At 45.2% G+C, this 14,576-nt stretch overlaps 1 pseudogene; it reads right to left on the bottom strand.

The window, feature by feature from the left end:
• Positions 1-8,197: 8,197 nt before the first annotated feature.
• On the bottom strand, positions 8,198-9,093 carry LOC136992038 (olfactory receptor 4S2-like; annotated as a pseudogene).
• Positions 9,094-14,576: the final 5,483 nt, after the last annotated feature.

Genomic DNA, 14,576 nt, shown 5'->3' with positions numbered 1-14,576 from the left:
CCAGGGCTGAGTAGAGGGGGAGAATCACCTCCCTCGACCTGCTGGCAACACTCTTCCTGATGCACCCCAGCATACCATTGGCCTTCTTGGCCACAAGGGCACATTGCTGCCTCATGCTTAACTTGGTGTCCACCAGCACTCCCAGGTCCTTCTCCGCAGAGCTGCTTTCCAGCAGGTCAGCCCCCAACCTGTCCTGGTGCATGGCGATATCCCTCCCTAGGTGCAGGACCCTGCACTTGCCTTTGTTGAACTTCATGAGGTTCCTCTCTGCCCACCTCTCCAGCCTGTCCAGGTCTCTCTGAATGGCAGCACAGCCCTCTGGGGTATCCGCCACTCCTCCCAGTTTTGTATCGTCAGCAAACTTGCTGAGGGTGCACTCTGTGCCTTCATGCAGGTCATTGATGAAGAAGTTGAACAAGACTGGACCCACTACTGACCCCTGGGGGACACCACTAGCTACAGGCCTCCAACTAGACTCTGTGCCACTAATCACAACTCTGAGCTCTGCCATTCAGCCAGTTCTCAATCCACCTCACTGTCCACTCATCTAACCCACACTTCCTGAGCCTGTCTATGAGGATGCTATGGGAGACAGTGTCGAAAGCCTTCCTCAAGTCAAGGGAGACAACATCCACTGCTCTCCCCTCATCTACCCAGCCAGTCATTCCATCACAGAAGGCTATCAGATTGGTTAGGCATGATTTCCCCTTGGCGAAGCCATGCTGACTACTCCTGATCAACTTCTTGTCCTCCACATGCTTGGAGATGGCCTCCAGGATGAGCTGCTCCATCACCTTTCCAGGGATGGAGATGAGGCTGACTGGCCTGTAGTTCCCTGGGTCCTCCTTCTTGCCCTTTTGGAAGACTGGGGTGACACTGGCTTTCTTCCAGTCTTCAGGCACCTCTCCTGTTCTCCATGACCTTTCAAAGAGGATGGAGAGTGGCTTAGCGATACCATCCGCCAGCTCCCTCAGCACTCGTGGGTGCATCCCATTGGGGCCCATGGATTTGTGGGTGTCAAGTTTGCTTAAATGATCTCTAACCCACTCCTCCTCCACCAAGGGAAAGTCTTCCTTTCTCCAGACTTTCTCTCTTGCCTCCAGGGTCTGGGGTTCCTGAGGGCTGGCCTGAGCAGTAAAGACCAAAGCAAAGGCGGCATTCAGTAACTCTGCCTTCTCTGCATCCTTCCTCACCAGGGCACCCTCCCCGTTCAGCAAAGGGCCCACATTTTCCCTAGTCTTCCTCTTGCTACCGATGTCTTTGAAGAAGCCCTTCTTGTTGTCCTTGACATCTCTCGCCAGATTTAATTCCAAACGGGTCTTAACCTTCCTCGTTGCATCCCTGCATACTCTGACAATGTTCCTGTATTCCTCCCAAGTGGCCTGTCCCCCTTTCCACTTTCAGTATACTTCCTTCTTCTGGTTGAGTTTTGCCAGGAACTCCTTGCTCATCCATGCAGGTCTCCTACCTCCTTTGCTTGACTTTCTACTCATAGGGATGCACCGTTCTTGAGCCTGGAGGAAGTGATGTTTGAATATTAACCAGCTCTCTTGAACACCCCTTCCTTCTAGGGCCCTAACCCATGGCATTCCTCCAAGTAGGTCCCTGAAGAGGCCAAAGTTTGCTCTCCTCAAGTCCAGGGCTGCGATCCTACTCAGTGCCTGGCTGCCTCCTCGCAGGATCCTGAACTCCACCACCTCATGGTCACTGCAGCCAAGGCTGCCCCTGACCTTCACATCTTCCACCAGTCCTTCTTTGTTTGTTAGTACGAGGTCCAGCAGCACACCTCTCCTTGTTGGCTCCTCCACCACCTGTGTCAAGAAGTTGTCACCAATGCTCTGCAGGAACCTCCGGGACTGTTTGTGCCTAGCTGTGTTGTCTTTCCAGCAGATCTCAGGGTGGTTGAAGTCCCCCATGAGAACCAGGGCCTGGGATCGTGAGGCTACTTCCAGCTGTCTGTAGAAGGCCTCATAAGTTTGTAGCTTTTGAAATAAGAGTTTATTTCTGGGGTCAATACGGCAGAAAATATCTCGCACCTTCATGCAAGGAAGGTAGGCCTATTTCTTCATTTTAGAGTTCAAAAAGATCATTTTCAATCTGCAGATAGAATCATAGAATAATTTAGGTTGGGAAGGATTTCTGGAGGTCACCAAGTCCAACCTCCTCCTCAAAGCAGGTTCAGTCAGATCAGATTGCTCCAGCCCGATCCAGCTGAATTTTAAATGGCAGCACAGATGGAGATTCTACAAATTTGCACCTAATCCAGTGTTTGATCACTCACGTTGGGGCAGGAGAGGGAAATTTCCTCCTTCAGTTTCCCAAGTAGTCCATGGAAGAGAGCAACCTGTTGATAGCAAGCTCATTGAAGCCCTTTTCTGAGAATTAACTGGGCTAGTTGCTGTGCTTTAGGGCAGAAAAGGTTGGGTAGGTTGGAGATAAACAACAGCCAGCTATGCAAGGATAACTCAGTGTGTAAAGGCAGTCTGGTCTTTTGTGCATCTAAGCAGGGTAAGCATTTTGCCCACTTAAACTGTGTACCTAACCATTACAGGCTGGTTTTAATCCTGCTGTCTGCTTCTTGAAATGGGCAAGTACTTCTGAAGATTTGGCTCAAGGGGGGAATAGACTGGCTTGATATCTACAGTATCTACTCTTGCCTTTCTGGATGAAAGAGGTCAGTAAGAGAATAGTTTTGTACCTATGCAATACCTTGAAGCCTATGCTAGAAACAGACCTCAGCAAGAACTGAAACCTCCATTCAGTCACCCACATTATAAGAACTCTGCTTTGAGAGCATCAGCCAGGTTACTGGTAACCTCCAATAGATTAATAATAATTTTTCATGTGAGGAGAAGCTGGTAGAACCTTTACAGTGATGAGTGATTCCCTTCTTGTTCAGGATTCCTTCCCTTTTAGCACGACTTTTTTCCCCCTCTAAATGGAAAGTATTTCATTTGGTGACTCTTCCCAATTTATTCCTGAGCAGAAGATGGCCACTTTTCCTTGACAACAGGGATGCAAGCAAATGAGAAATCCTTTCTCAGCCAAACCTGGAGGATCTTGTGGTATCTGCTCCTCTTTGGGAAGATGCAAAGCTGGGTTTTCCTGCTGCTGGTGCCATTTAGTGCTTGCCGCCATTTCATTCAAGAGAGGAAACTCTTACTTTCTTCTGCCAGGATGTGGATTTGTTATTTGTATGTTTACGAGTTGCAGTCCCAAAGGTCAGGGTGGTGGAGGTCCATGTAATGAAGGCAGGTCTTAGCAAGTTGGCACAGCTGCAGCCTAACCATTATATTCCTATTTCAGCAAGGCTGAACAGGGGCTGCTTTGTCCTGTTAATGGACTTTGTGGCCCATACTGAGCTCTAACTACCCTGCTACCAATGCCCGGGGAGTTAGCTAGTAGGCAAAAAATGTATTGGTGATTGCAATACAGGAAGAATGATGTCTGAACTAATGTCAAGACCATGTATCTTCAGGAACAAGTGGGCCATTGCCCTTGGAGTGGGCCATTTGGATGATACTGTATACTCAACCGTGGCCACGAGCGAGAAGAGGAGAGTGCTCCATAGATGTCCTCAAGAAAAGCAGACTTTTTTCCTTAAAAAAGGAGAAAGAGGGCACACGAAAACCATTGTAGTGCCAAACTCGGACTTGTGTTTCACAGTGCTGCTGCTGCCTTTTGAATAAATTATTTTATCTTTCTGCGCTTTCTTATCTCACCTGAAAATAGGAACAGTACTCCCTTGTATCACAAGTCATTTCAATGCGTAATTAAAGAAGTCTAGTCAGAAGCTGTGATGAAAATGCTCTGTACTTCCTTGTGGCTACTGAGACAATCAATTGTGTGTTGCCAGTTTCCCATTACTTCTAGGTGTTGAACCAGTTTCTTGTTGGGAGATGATATGAGTGTGCTAGCAACATGCCTGAGAGGAATCACTGTGTGGCCATTGAGTTTATCCTCTCTGGACTAACAGAAAGCCAAGAGGTGAAGGTAACCCGCTTTTTTTAAGCACATTAATAGGGAATCTTGGAAGGATCATGTAGATGAAGGTTGATCCCCCGGCTTCACACACTGTGTACCTTTCCCTCAGTAACTTGGCTCCTGTGGATTTCTGTTACTCCTCAGCTATCTCCCCGAGGTTGCTGGTGAACTCTTCAGCAGTGAGGAGAGCCATTTCAGTCAGTGCCTGTGTGGCACAGCTATTCACTTGTCTCCTCATGGCTAGTGCTGTGTGTCTCCTGCTGGCAGTAATGGCATATGACTGCATGTGGCTCTCTGTAACCCTCTCCTTTATGCAACTGTCATGTCCTCAAAAGCCTGTACACAGATGGTAATCATCTCCTCTTTCACTGGCTTTGTCCACGCGCTTGCGCAAACTATCTCCACCTTCACATTCTCTTTCTGTGACTTTGGTGTTATCAGTCATTATTTCTGTGACATCCCCCCAGGATCCAGCTTTCATGCTCTGACACCTATAGCAAAGAGACGGTACTTCACATTTTTGGTGTGTTTCATGGCATCTTCACATCTCTGGCAATTCTCATCTCCTCCATCTACCTCATCTCCACCACCCTGAGGATCCACTCCTCCAAGGGCAGATGCAAAGCCTTCTCCACCTGTGCTTCCCATCTGAGAGCTCTCTTCTTGTTTTATGGCAGCACCGTTTTTATGTGCGGTAGCCCAATATCCAGCTACTCATTGGACTGAGATAAATGGGCCTCTCTGTTCTCTACAGTGGTGGCTCCAGTGCTGAATCTTATCAGCTACAGCCTAAGGAATAAGGAGGTGAAGGATGCTCTGAGGAGAGTTTTAGGTCATATCAGAGAAACTTCAGCAGACTTGTTAGAAAGAGAACTTTGTTTGGGGAGAATTTATCAAAACCTTGGTACAAAGAGTAGGACTTCCAAGGAAGATTTGATCAGCTTCCAAGGGTGAGATTCAGAAAGGTACGAAATTGTTAGAAGTGCTTTTAGGTGGACTTTTAACTGGTTGTATCTGCAACTTCTATCTTGAAAGACTGTGTTCCTCTGCTGCTGAAAGCTGGAGGAATCCTGACTCTTAACTTGCAAGTTCCAAGCACAAACAGGACTCCTGCCTGAGGAGTGCGTGGCACAGAATTGCAGTTCTCTGTTCTTTTAGGAACGTTTGCTCATGTAGGAAAACCACCAGTCCGTCAAGATGAGAAAAAGCATTCAAAGATATTCAAGAGGAGAAAAGCAATGTGATTTGAATTTATGGCCACTTCTGCTACGTCTTCAGTATTTGAAAGGAGTAGCCTCTTCCAGTGCAACACACAGAACCTGAAGTTCTGGAAAGGAAATCTTGGAGAAGAGACACCCGTGTTTTTGCCCCCCAAACACTAGGGAAAGTAACTGTCCCTCTCCTGTTAAATCTCCCTCTTCTGTCACTCATTACTACCTCCTTTTTCCCCTTCTGCCTGGAAACATGAAAAAACTACAGCAATGCAGAAAAGATTGACTTCTAATTTTGCTACCGTTGTGAAGTAACAAGAACTTATTTCTGCTTTTCATCTCCACATATCAGCAATCCACTTGAGGCAACTGAGTGAACTGGTAGTTATTTTAAGGACATTGGACATAATCTGAAAGTTAATCAAGCTGCAGTGTTGTTTCACTTAAAAGAATGACGGAATAAGATGGTGACTTACCAACTACATGTCTGCCATCAATGTGATTTTGAGAATAAACGACCAATCATTTCTGGGAGATGAGAAAGTTGGGAAAGGCTTTGGAATCCTTTTATCAATTCAACTAAGCTAGCTCTAAGGATAGGTGTTCTAGCGCTAATAGATGTTTCATCCCTTCTGGCTGAGTTTACAAATGCTGTCCCTCAGTTGGCAGAAGGAGTTGAAATCTTTATTGAGCTGAAAGTGACAGAATTAATCTCAGACAGGCGAGAGGTTCCTGCCTCTGCATAAGGTTTACAATCAAAGGGGGATGGAAAGAGGTCTTGCGGATTCCCTTTGCATTTCACTGCAAGCCTGTTAGGGCTGTTATTTCCCCTGACTTTCTCTCCTTAAAGCTGTGCATAACTCTAGCAAAGATTGTGTCCCTATGATCATCTATGGCACCCTAAAGAAGGATTTTACACGTTTCAGGAAAATACAGTCGTTTGGTCCTGCCAGTTGTCACCTTTCTGTTGCTGCAGAGGCTGAAGCTCATGGGCCAATGCGTAGAGGAATAAAATGTTGTTGTTGTTGACGCCTTCCATAAGCTATGGTCCCGCTGTTGCCTGCTAGCATCCAGCAGCCGGAAGAGAAATCAGAAAAATCATGGCGTTCTTCCCCAAAACATTAAAAAAAAAAACAAACAGTTTTAAAATTATAAGCCTTAGCTTGAACTGGCCGTGTGCCCTAACGCCCTAGCAGTTTCAGTATGAAGGGGGTCAGTGGGCCCCATCTGTCTTTCTACCTGCCCCACCTACGGTGAGACAGACCAACCTCTGAAGGCGCCTGTCCCTCTCCGTTGACAATGGTGCTGAGCTAGACAACTGTCCTTCATTGCATGAAGAATTTAGATTGATACAAATAGGTGGGGCTGGTCCCACCTTTAGCTGTGTCCACAGAGTGTGACTGCTGCGTGAGGGACATGCTGGCCCAGGCCTGAGGGACACTATCCCTCTAAGCCTTGAGAATCAGGATTTATCCCAGTTCCGTCCTGCTGGCTGCCATCCACATAACCCACCACGGTGAGGAGAAGACACTGAGATGTCCGCAGTGTACTGGTGCATGCCTGTGAAATGGGAACCCACTCTGCCACCCCCTGCATAGAGCAGAGGACATTCGCGGAACCAGAGCATTTGCGACATTGTCCCACGGTTTGGTCTGTAGATCTGCCGCTCTGCTGTGCAGGGAACACCTTCTTATCTTGAATCACACTTAAGCCATGTTAAGGTGCAACACAAGTGCAAGCCAGTGTTTATAGGGAACGTGAAGTGAAGGAAGAAAAAAGAAAGTGCTTTAGTTACTTTCAGAGTGCATTACACAGATGTCTTTCTCCCTCACGCACCTGATTTGCTCTTTTCCTCCTGGCAAGGTAGGAGTCAGGGTCCCGTGGCTCCTCGTGGCTCCTTCGTCCTTGTGGAGAAGCTTAGCTGCTACAACTAACCTCCCTGTGGCAGCTGTGACTGGCTCTGAGATGATTTAATCTTCCATCTTCACATTTCTTCTCTTCCCTCCTGCAGGAGTAGCTGTTCCAGCTATCCCCTTGGAATACATGTTTCTTCCTTTGCCTGGGCCTGTAGATGTGCCCTGTTGGGCTAGGAGTTATCCTGCGTACAGGAATTATTCCAAAATAACTCTTTTTTTGTCACTGACACATAAAATTGTGCCCCCCAATGCTTTCTTTGGTGGCGACAATTTCCTACGGTGAGCAATTTATCTTTCACTTGGATCTTTGATTCTCTATTAGTCTAAACAGTAAAATGCAAAATCTGAGGCCGAGATGAAGGGCAGAGGGGATGGCTAGGAAGGAGGGCCTTAGTGACAGGTGAACTACTGCAGAAAGGCAGAGAGTTGCTGCACTGGAACGGGAAGGGGAGAAGCTTCTCCTCATATCATCTGCATCAGCAAATGACCCAACCAGCATCTAATATCAGCAGTTTAATTGCTAACCCATGGATTCAGCATATGACAATGCAGTACTCCAAAGAAGGCATTTACTCCAAAGTAAAGGGGAAGGAAGCCTTTGGTACAATTGCTTCCAGCAGCAGGGGACCTTGCAGGTCTTGCAGACACCTTGGGCCATCGTTTCCTAGCAGAGCAGACTGCAGAGTAGATGGAGTTTGTCTGACAGAAAGTTTACACCTGGGAGAGCTCAGACTAATGGGATGCTCTGCCTGGAACACATTTTAATATTTTTGATAGCATTCATTTCTTTATTTGCTGGTGTCTCAGCAGTGCTTGGAAGCCCCAGTCCTGGGCCTGTGCTATTCAAAAAGAGAACATAAAGGGAATCCCTGCTAGTCACAGAGTTTGCAATGCCATTCCAATCAAAACATGAACTTTCAGCGTCTTCCTAATTACTGCAACAGCTAAAACCAAGCTTTTCTTCAAAAGGGAGCTTTCAGTAAACTTTCCAAAATGGAATTATAGTGAGAGAGACTTGATTTTCTCAGCTCCTGAGAAAATGTTACCACAGTTCTACACCTCACCCTTTTCACTCCAGACTTTTCTATTCCACAGTTTTCTTATGGCACTTTTCATCTCCTCATTTCTCAGCGTGTAGATGAGTGGGTTCAGCATGGGCGTGATAATACTGTAAAACAGAGCTACCTTCTTGTCCTCCGAGAGATTGCTGGATGGGCGTATGTAGGTGAATGTGGATGGCCCAAAGAAGAGAATCACCACAGTAATGTGGGACCCACAGGTGGAGAGGGCTTTGTTCCTCCCTTCGGATGTTCGCCTTTTCAAGGATAACAAAATGACAATGCAGGACGTGACCAGGATGAAGAAAGTGACCACAGAAATCATTCCACTATTGGCAACGACAATGATGCCCGCAACATAGGTGTCGGTACAGGCCAGTTGTAGTAGGGGATGGACATCACAGAGGTAGTGGTCAATTTTGTTGGGGCCGCAAAAAGGGAGCCTAACGGTTATGAGGGTCTGCACCAGGGAGTGCACAAAGCCCCCCACCCATGAACCCATCACCATCCAGCCACACACACGCCTGGTCATGAGGGTGGTGTAGTGCAGGGGTCTGCATATGGCAAAGTAGCGATCATAGGCCATCGCTGTGAGGATGAAGACCTCAGCGCAGGCAAAGAAATGTAACCCTGTGCCATGCAGCCCACAAAGGAAATGGTTTTCTTCTCAACAAGGAAGTCAGCAATCATTTTGGGAGCTGTGACAGAAGAGAAGCAAATATCTGCAATGGACAGGTGGCAGAGAAAGAAATACATGGGGGAGTTCAGACTCTGACTGCTAACTACAGTGACAACGATGAGCAGATTTCCTGCCACAGTAACAATATAGAAGAACAAAAACACCACAAAACATATTTTCTGCACCCCTTGGTTCTTTGAAAGGCCCAGAAGAATGAATTCCTTCACACTGCTTACGTTCTCCATGTTGATCAGTTGGGTGGCAATATGCAATATACAGCTTATACACCTGGGAAAACAAAGACAGACACATGGTTCATCAGCATTTTTTTCATTATTAATAATGAGTTCTATATCAGAAGTGGATACAAACCAAGAAAGATATAGCATTGGTATTAAGCTTATGAAGCGTTTAGTTTCTGTCATGTATTTTTTTTTTAACGGCTATTTAATTCTCCACAGTACAAAGCTTCTGCCATGGCTTTGGTGGCACGGAGATAGGTGCACTCTGTGATATGTTCCTTAATCCTGGTGCTCCAGGATTTTGAAAGACTGGCTCCATGGCTGGTAGCCTTCCATGCACTAAGGACAAGGCCAGAGTGTTCACCTTGGGCACTACAAGGCAGATAATGCAGTATGTTTGCCCTCAGGGGAGACAAAGTCCCTGACAGCAATCTTTGTAAAATGGGTGTCTTTAAGAATACCTGGAAATATTGCTCAGAATGATGATTGGCTTTATAAGTACACATGATCTTTGAATTCTTGTTTAGAAGGGAAATGTACCCACATGCAGAGAAAAGAACTCTCTTGTGTATAGACATTTTGAAACGTAAATATGAAATGTCACAGGTGGAAAAATGAGTTCTGGGAAGGTTTTCTATCATGGAGAAAAAAAACTGCACATATGACTTAATGGAGTATTTCACATTGTTCTAAATCTCAGCATTGTTTCTATCAGAGGAAGGAAGAATGAAAGACTCTTGTGAGATCTTCTGTCCTCCCAGCATTGTACTGATTATACCTAGTGTGATTTTTGATACACTCTGCGTGATCCTTTCAAGGGTTAACTTAGCTTAATGAAGCTAATCTAACTAAACTCCTTCAACAGCCAGTATAAGTCTGATTCATAGGCTGATTCAGAATGACTAAATGAGGGTCCTTTGCAGAACCCTTTTTTCCTCCACTCACTATGAGGAGCTTAAGCAAATTAGCACCACCAGGTTAGAATGAACTTCAGAGAATAATCCACCTTTATTAGGTTATGGCTGAGCTCCTTGTCCCTAGGCATTTCTACATCCATACAGTTTCTCATTCGAGACAAGGTCACATTCCAGCATAAACATGGGACTTCTTTGGTTCACCCTGTATTCCAGCTACAACCCATCGAGCATTACATGTCACTAATAAATGAGTAGCCTACATCTTTAGAAAGAGTGTAACGTCTCTAGCTTGCCATTATGCACCCAGACCACCAGAATTCCCTTGCTCAAAGAAGTCTGGGAACCACCAGATGAAACTCTTCACAGAGAGTTTAAGGTCAGCCAAAAGCAGGCACTCTTTTAATAAAAATATCCACTGTATGGGCTTCCTTCTAGGATCAAAACATTCCCCGTCAGCTGGTGTTAAAATGCACCATTTTAAGTCCTGCAGAATTACATCACAACCAGGTCTTCTCATTTGTGTTGGTGATCTGTGAGCAAATCGGCAGAATGATTCAGTTAAGCCAAGTTATCTACCAACTACTTCCATCTGCAGCATAATCAGAAATTCTCATGCAGGCACAAAGGGATCAAGCATCCACAGGAAACACTGAAACTGAGAAAACCCAAGATTACTTTCAAACCCACAAAGTGAAGCCAAGATAGGAAGTGCGCAAAGTTAGGGACTTTTCCTATGCTTACAGTTGTACTTACACTGGATGAAAGTTTTTCAAGCAGAAGGGTAAAATTTACATGGATGGTTCCCCTTCAGATATTTCTACAAGGAAAAGGATCAGTAAGAACAACGGGAGGTCAGTTTCTCCCTCGTCTTACCAGGTCGTGATCCTTTCTACCCCTCTTCCTTCTACTGAGCAACGACGTAGACTTCTCAACAAAATAAATGACAGGGATGAAATGAGCACACCTTTATGGCTGTGCAGTACCGAGTCGAAAAGAAATAGCTGGGCTCCATCCAAGCCAGAGCATCACTGGAAGCATACCACAGCAATCGCAGGGCCATATTTAGGCAGTCAGAAAGGAGTGACCAAGAGAGAAATGGTCAGGGGAAACTGTATGCCTGAATACCAGCAGATGGCAAATTCCTGAGCTAAAAACAAGGTGTGCATCTACAAAAGGACCAATTCACAATTCAGACAGCTCAACCATGTATCTTCCTTGATAAGGTCCTTTCCATCACCACCAAACTGCATTTAACAAACTACCCATCTGTCTGATCTCATCTCATCGCCTTAAGTCATGTAGGCACCTGTACCTAAGCTAGGCATATTACACCTGACCAGTCTACTTGTAGATGTGATGAATCGTGCTGCTGGTACCCATTTCTTACTGTTGACTCCAAGAGGATTACTAGAATGACTAATTCAGTAGAGGATTGCCACCAGTGATGGCTTATCTCTTCAAGTGCCTTTGCAGGGGTAGACCTGAGCTATATGACATAATGCAATCAGCTGCAAAATAAAATGAATCTCATGTGTACTCTTAACATCTCAAAAAGGGTGAGAAATTGCACCATCTCCTTACTGCATGCATTCTTCCCTAAAATCTCAGGTGGTTATGGGAAACAAAAGAATAATATCGAAGCAATCTAATCTGCAGCTGTAGAACTAGCTCTGTATATGATTCTAGCCAAAGATAACTAGAGACAGTTGATAACTTCAGTGGAAGCTCCTTTCTGTATTTTCACATTTGTTCAAGAAGAAAGGAAAAGGAAGAGGAAAGCAAAGCAAAGCAAAGCAAAGCAAAGCAAAGCGAAGCAAAGCGAGAAGCCAGAGAAGCTGCAAAACTTACCTCACCTGTGTTTAGAGATCTAATATTTTGTGTAAGGGCTGTACAACTTTATCTCCTCAACTTCTGTCTCCCCTGGTATGAATGTGTTAGAGCACAGCACCTTTAAAGAACATAGAATGGCTTCTGGAAAGCTTCCAAAACTTGCTCAGGAGGTGGCTGTTAGTGTATAATCCAATCCCACCTAATGTATTACTTGCTTTCGTGTGTCACAAGTGTATCTTGATGTTTCCTGCCTGTGTGAGAAGTGGTTTAATAGGCTGTGTGGATGATGTGACCTGGGTGTGCTGAAATGACGCTTTCATATCCCAGGGCTGAGAAGAAAACCGTTTAAGTACCAACCTTTAACCCTCTCGCAGGAAATCTTCCACCTGAAGGGCTCTTGGGGCTGCAGGAGGGAGGGGTGGAGGCTTAGTGAAGGGAAGGCGTGAAAGAAAGGGGCAAAGGAGGAGAATGAGTTCTGTCTTGACTGAAAAGTTTAAGTAAATATATTTTAAAGAAACAGTTGTCAGTCAATGCTTTTATAATGATATCACAAAGGCATTTCAGGGTTTGTCCATAAGAAATAACAGTCAAAGGAGTAGCCGAATATTCAACTGGACAAGCATATGCATGGAACTATCCAGCTAACGCTTCTCGGAGTTCTTCCTTACTCCAAGCTGATAGTTGTATGGATTTCCCATGTGTAAAGGGCCATTAGGTCCACTGCTCTGGCTTCCTAGCATTGTGAATGCTAAAACAGTCCATTTGTAATCTAGATATTTTCTCTCCTTTTTTAACTTCTGTGTATTCCAAAACACATGTAAAAGAGAAATCTTCATTAAAGAAAAAAAAAAGAAAGAAACCTCAAGCTGTAGGAAGAGTCACCATCCTCCAGGGACGGTAAAGAATTCCTATCACAGGAGTCTTTTAAGGACAGGTTGGGCTCATTTCTCTCACGAGTGGTTACAATTAAGCTTTTATAGGGACAGAAGATGTCCTGGGTGACCTCTTGATGACCCTCCAAGTCCTATCTCACCAGAAATTTCATCACTGGAAATCCAGTGAATAAAGCCTCTGTGCAAGAATTTGCATGTTTTAACAGAGGTCAGTGAATTACAAAGTCAGTCAAAAAAATCCTTCATTTACGAATTGGGAAACTGAGGGAGGAAGTCACCTATTTAATGCCAATGGAAGTCAGCGAATTTAACCCTGACTTAGTCACTCTAGGCTCTTCTGAGGAAAAAAAAAGAATGTCTCTGGAGGCAAAAAATGAATGTCTCTGGTCTATCTCAGAACTGATTTTAGGATGCGATTAGGTCTGAAATGGACATCTAGTTTTTAAACAAAATAATTTAGGGCAGACAAATCTCACTGTCACGATGGGCCCCATCTTTCTCAACCTGAGCAGCTGCAGTCAAAGGTGAACCTATGAAATGAAACAAACGAAGCAAATAGACATGCTGATTTATATCAGCATATCATCTCAACCAAGGCCCAAGTCAAATTCATCACGGCTCTGAACTCTACTGTGTATTTGTAGCTTATGCCTCACAGATGTCAGGAAAGACATTGTCTCAGCTACTGTCCTTTGCTTTGTTTTGCTGAAATTTCTGGAAATGTGGAATGGCCTGATAGCAACATAGTTAATGTCTCCATCTCCTCTGCACAGAATGCCAGCGATCTCCACAGTGAAAACAGAAATCCTACAGTTAATGAGAATAAATACTGGTAAAGAAATGCCTTGGTGAAAACAGTCCCCTAACTTAAATATCCTTTTACTGTCGCCTAGAGTCTTGGGCAGCTTAATGAGGGTTAACAGTAGTCACTGCAGGAAACAAGAGTATTGGGTAAGAAGGTAAACAAAGTCTTACAGTCTTTGGGAAAGGAAGAGGACCAACAGATGACAGAAGCCAGAGATCAGGCCAATAGCATCTGGCCTGCTAACCTAGTATGAGTCAGCCTGCCACTTTCTGTACCCAGCGGCACACATGGCAGCAACTTGGCTAGCATCACATTCATGTCCTTTTGTTTCCCTAGCCAAATGGACTACCAGAGGTGACTTAATGCACAAGTCCAAATGAAGAATTGCTGCTACCTCCTGCTGCAAAATAATTCCCTGTTGGGGTGTGCTTACTGCCAGGAAAGGAGAAAGGTCTTTTCTCCATTTTCATTCCACTCACCTTGGCACCTGGCTCTGGACACCACTATGGCAGCAGGTCATGCTCACGGGAGCTGTGATTTGGACAAGGAGGGACTGTGCATGGTGAGATGAACGAGGTTTTGCAGCTGGATAGTGAATACTGGCAAGGGGTTTGTTGATAGAGCCATGGTGAATGTGTGTTGTGAATTTGATGATGGCAGGATGGGGACAAGGCACGGTGCAGAGGGAAGTTGTGAAACTTGAAATGGATGCTACATGGCCAGCGACTGTGTTCATGGAGTTTGTGAAATCAGAAGTGCCTGAGGTGTGGTGAGGGACTGTGCTGAAAGATAATATGAAGTGGCAGGTAATACTGTGGATGCTAAGCTGTGTTGAAAGACCTTGTGACATCAGAAGCGGGCATCGTGCATTGAAGGGTAACACTAGGAGAGGTTGCAGAATTGTGGCTGCTGAGGTGTCATAAGGCTGGCTAGAGAGTTCAAGGAGACCCTACAGTAGAACAGGTAGTATGAAGTAGTAGGGGACAATGTATGGTGACAACTTGTGTGGGGAGAGGTTTTGAGGTCAGAAGAGGACACTCG

Source organism: Apteryx mantelli, chromosome 4, assembly GCF_036417845.1.
Source record: "Apteryx mantelli isolate bAptMan1 chromosome 4, bAptMan1.hap1, whole genome shotgun sequence".
NCBI lineage: Eukaryota > Metazoa > Chordata > Aves > Apterygiformes > Apterygidae > Apteryx > Apteryx mantelli.
The sequence above is the reverse complement of the archived record's forward strand: the minus strand, read 5'-3'. Positions and strand labels throughout refer to the sequence as shown.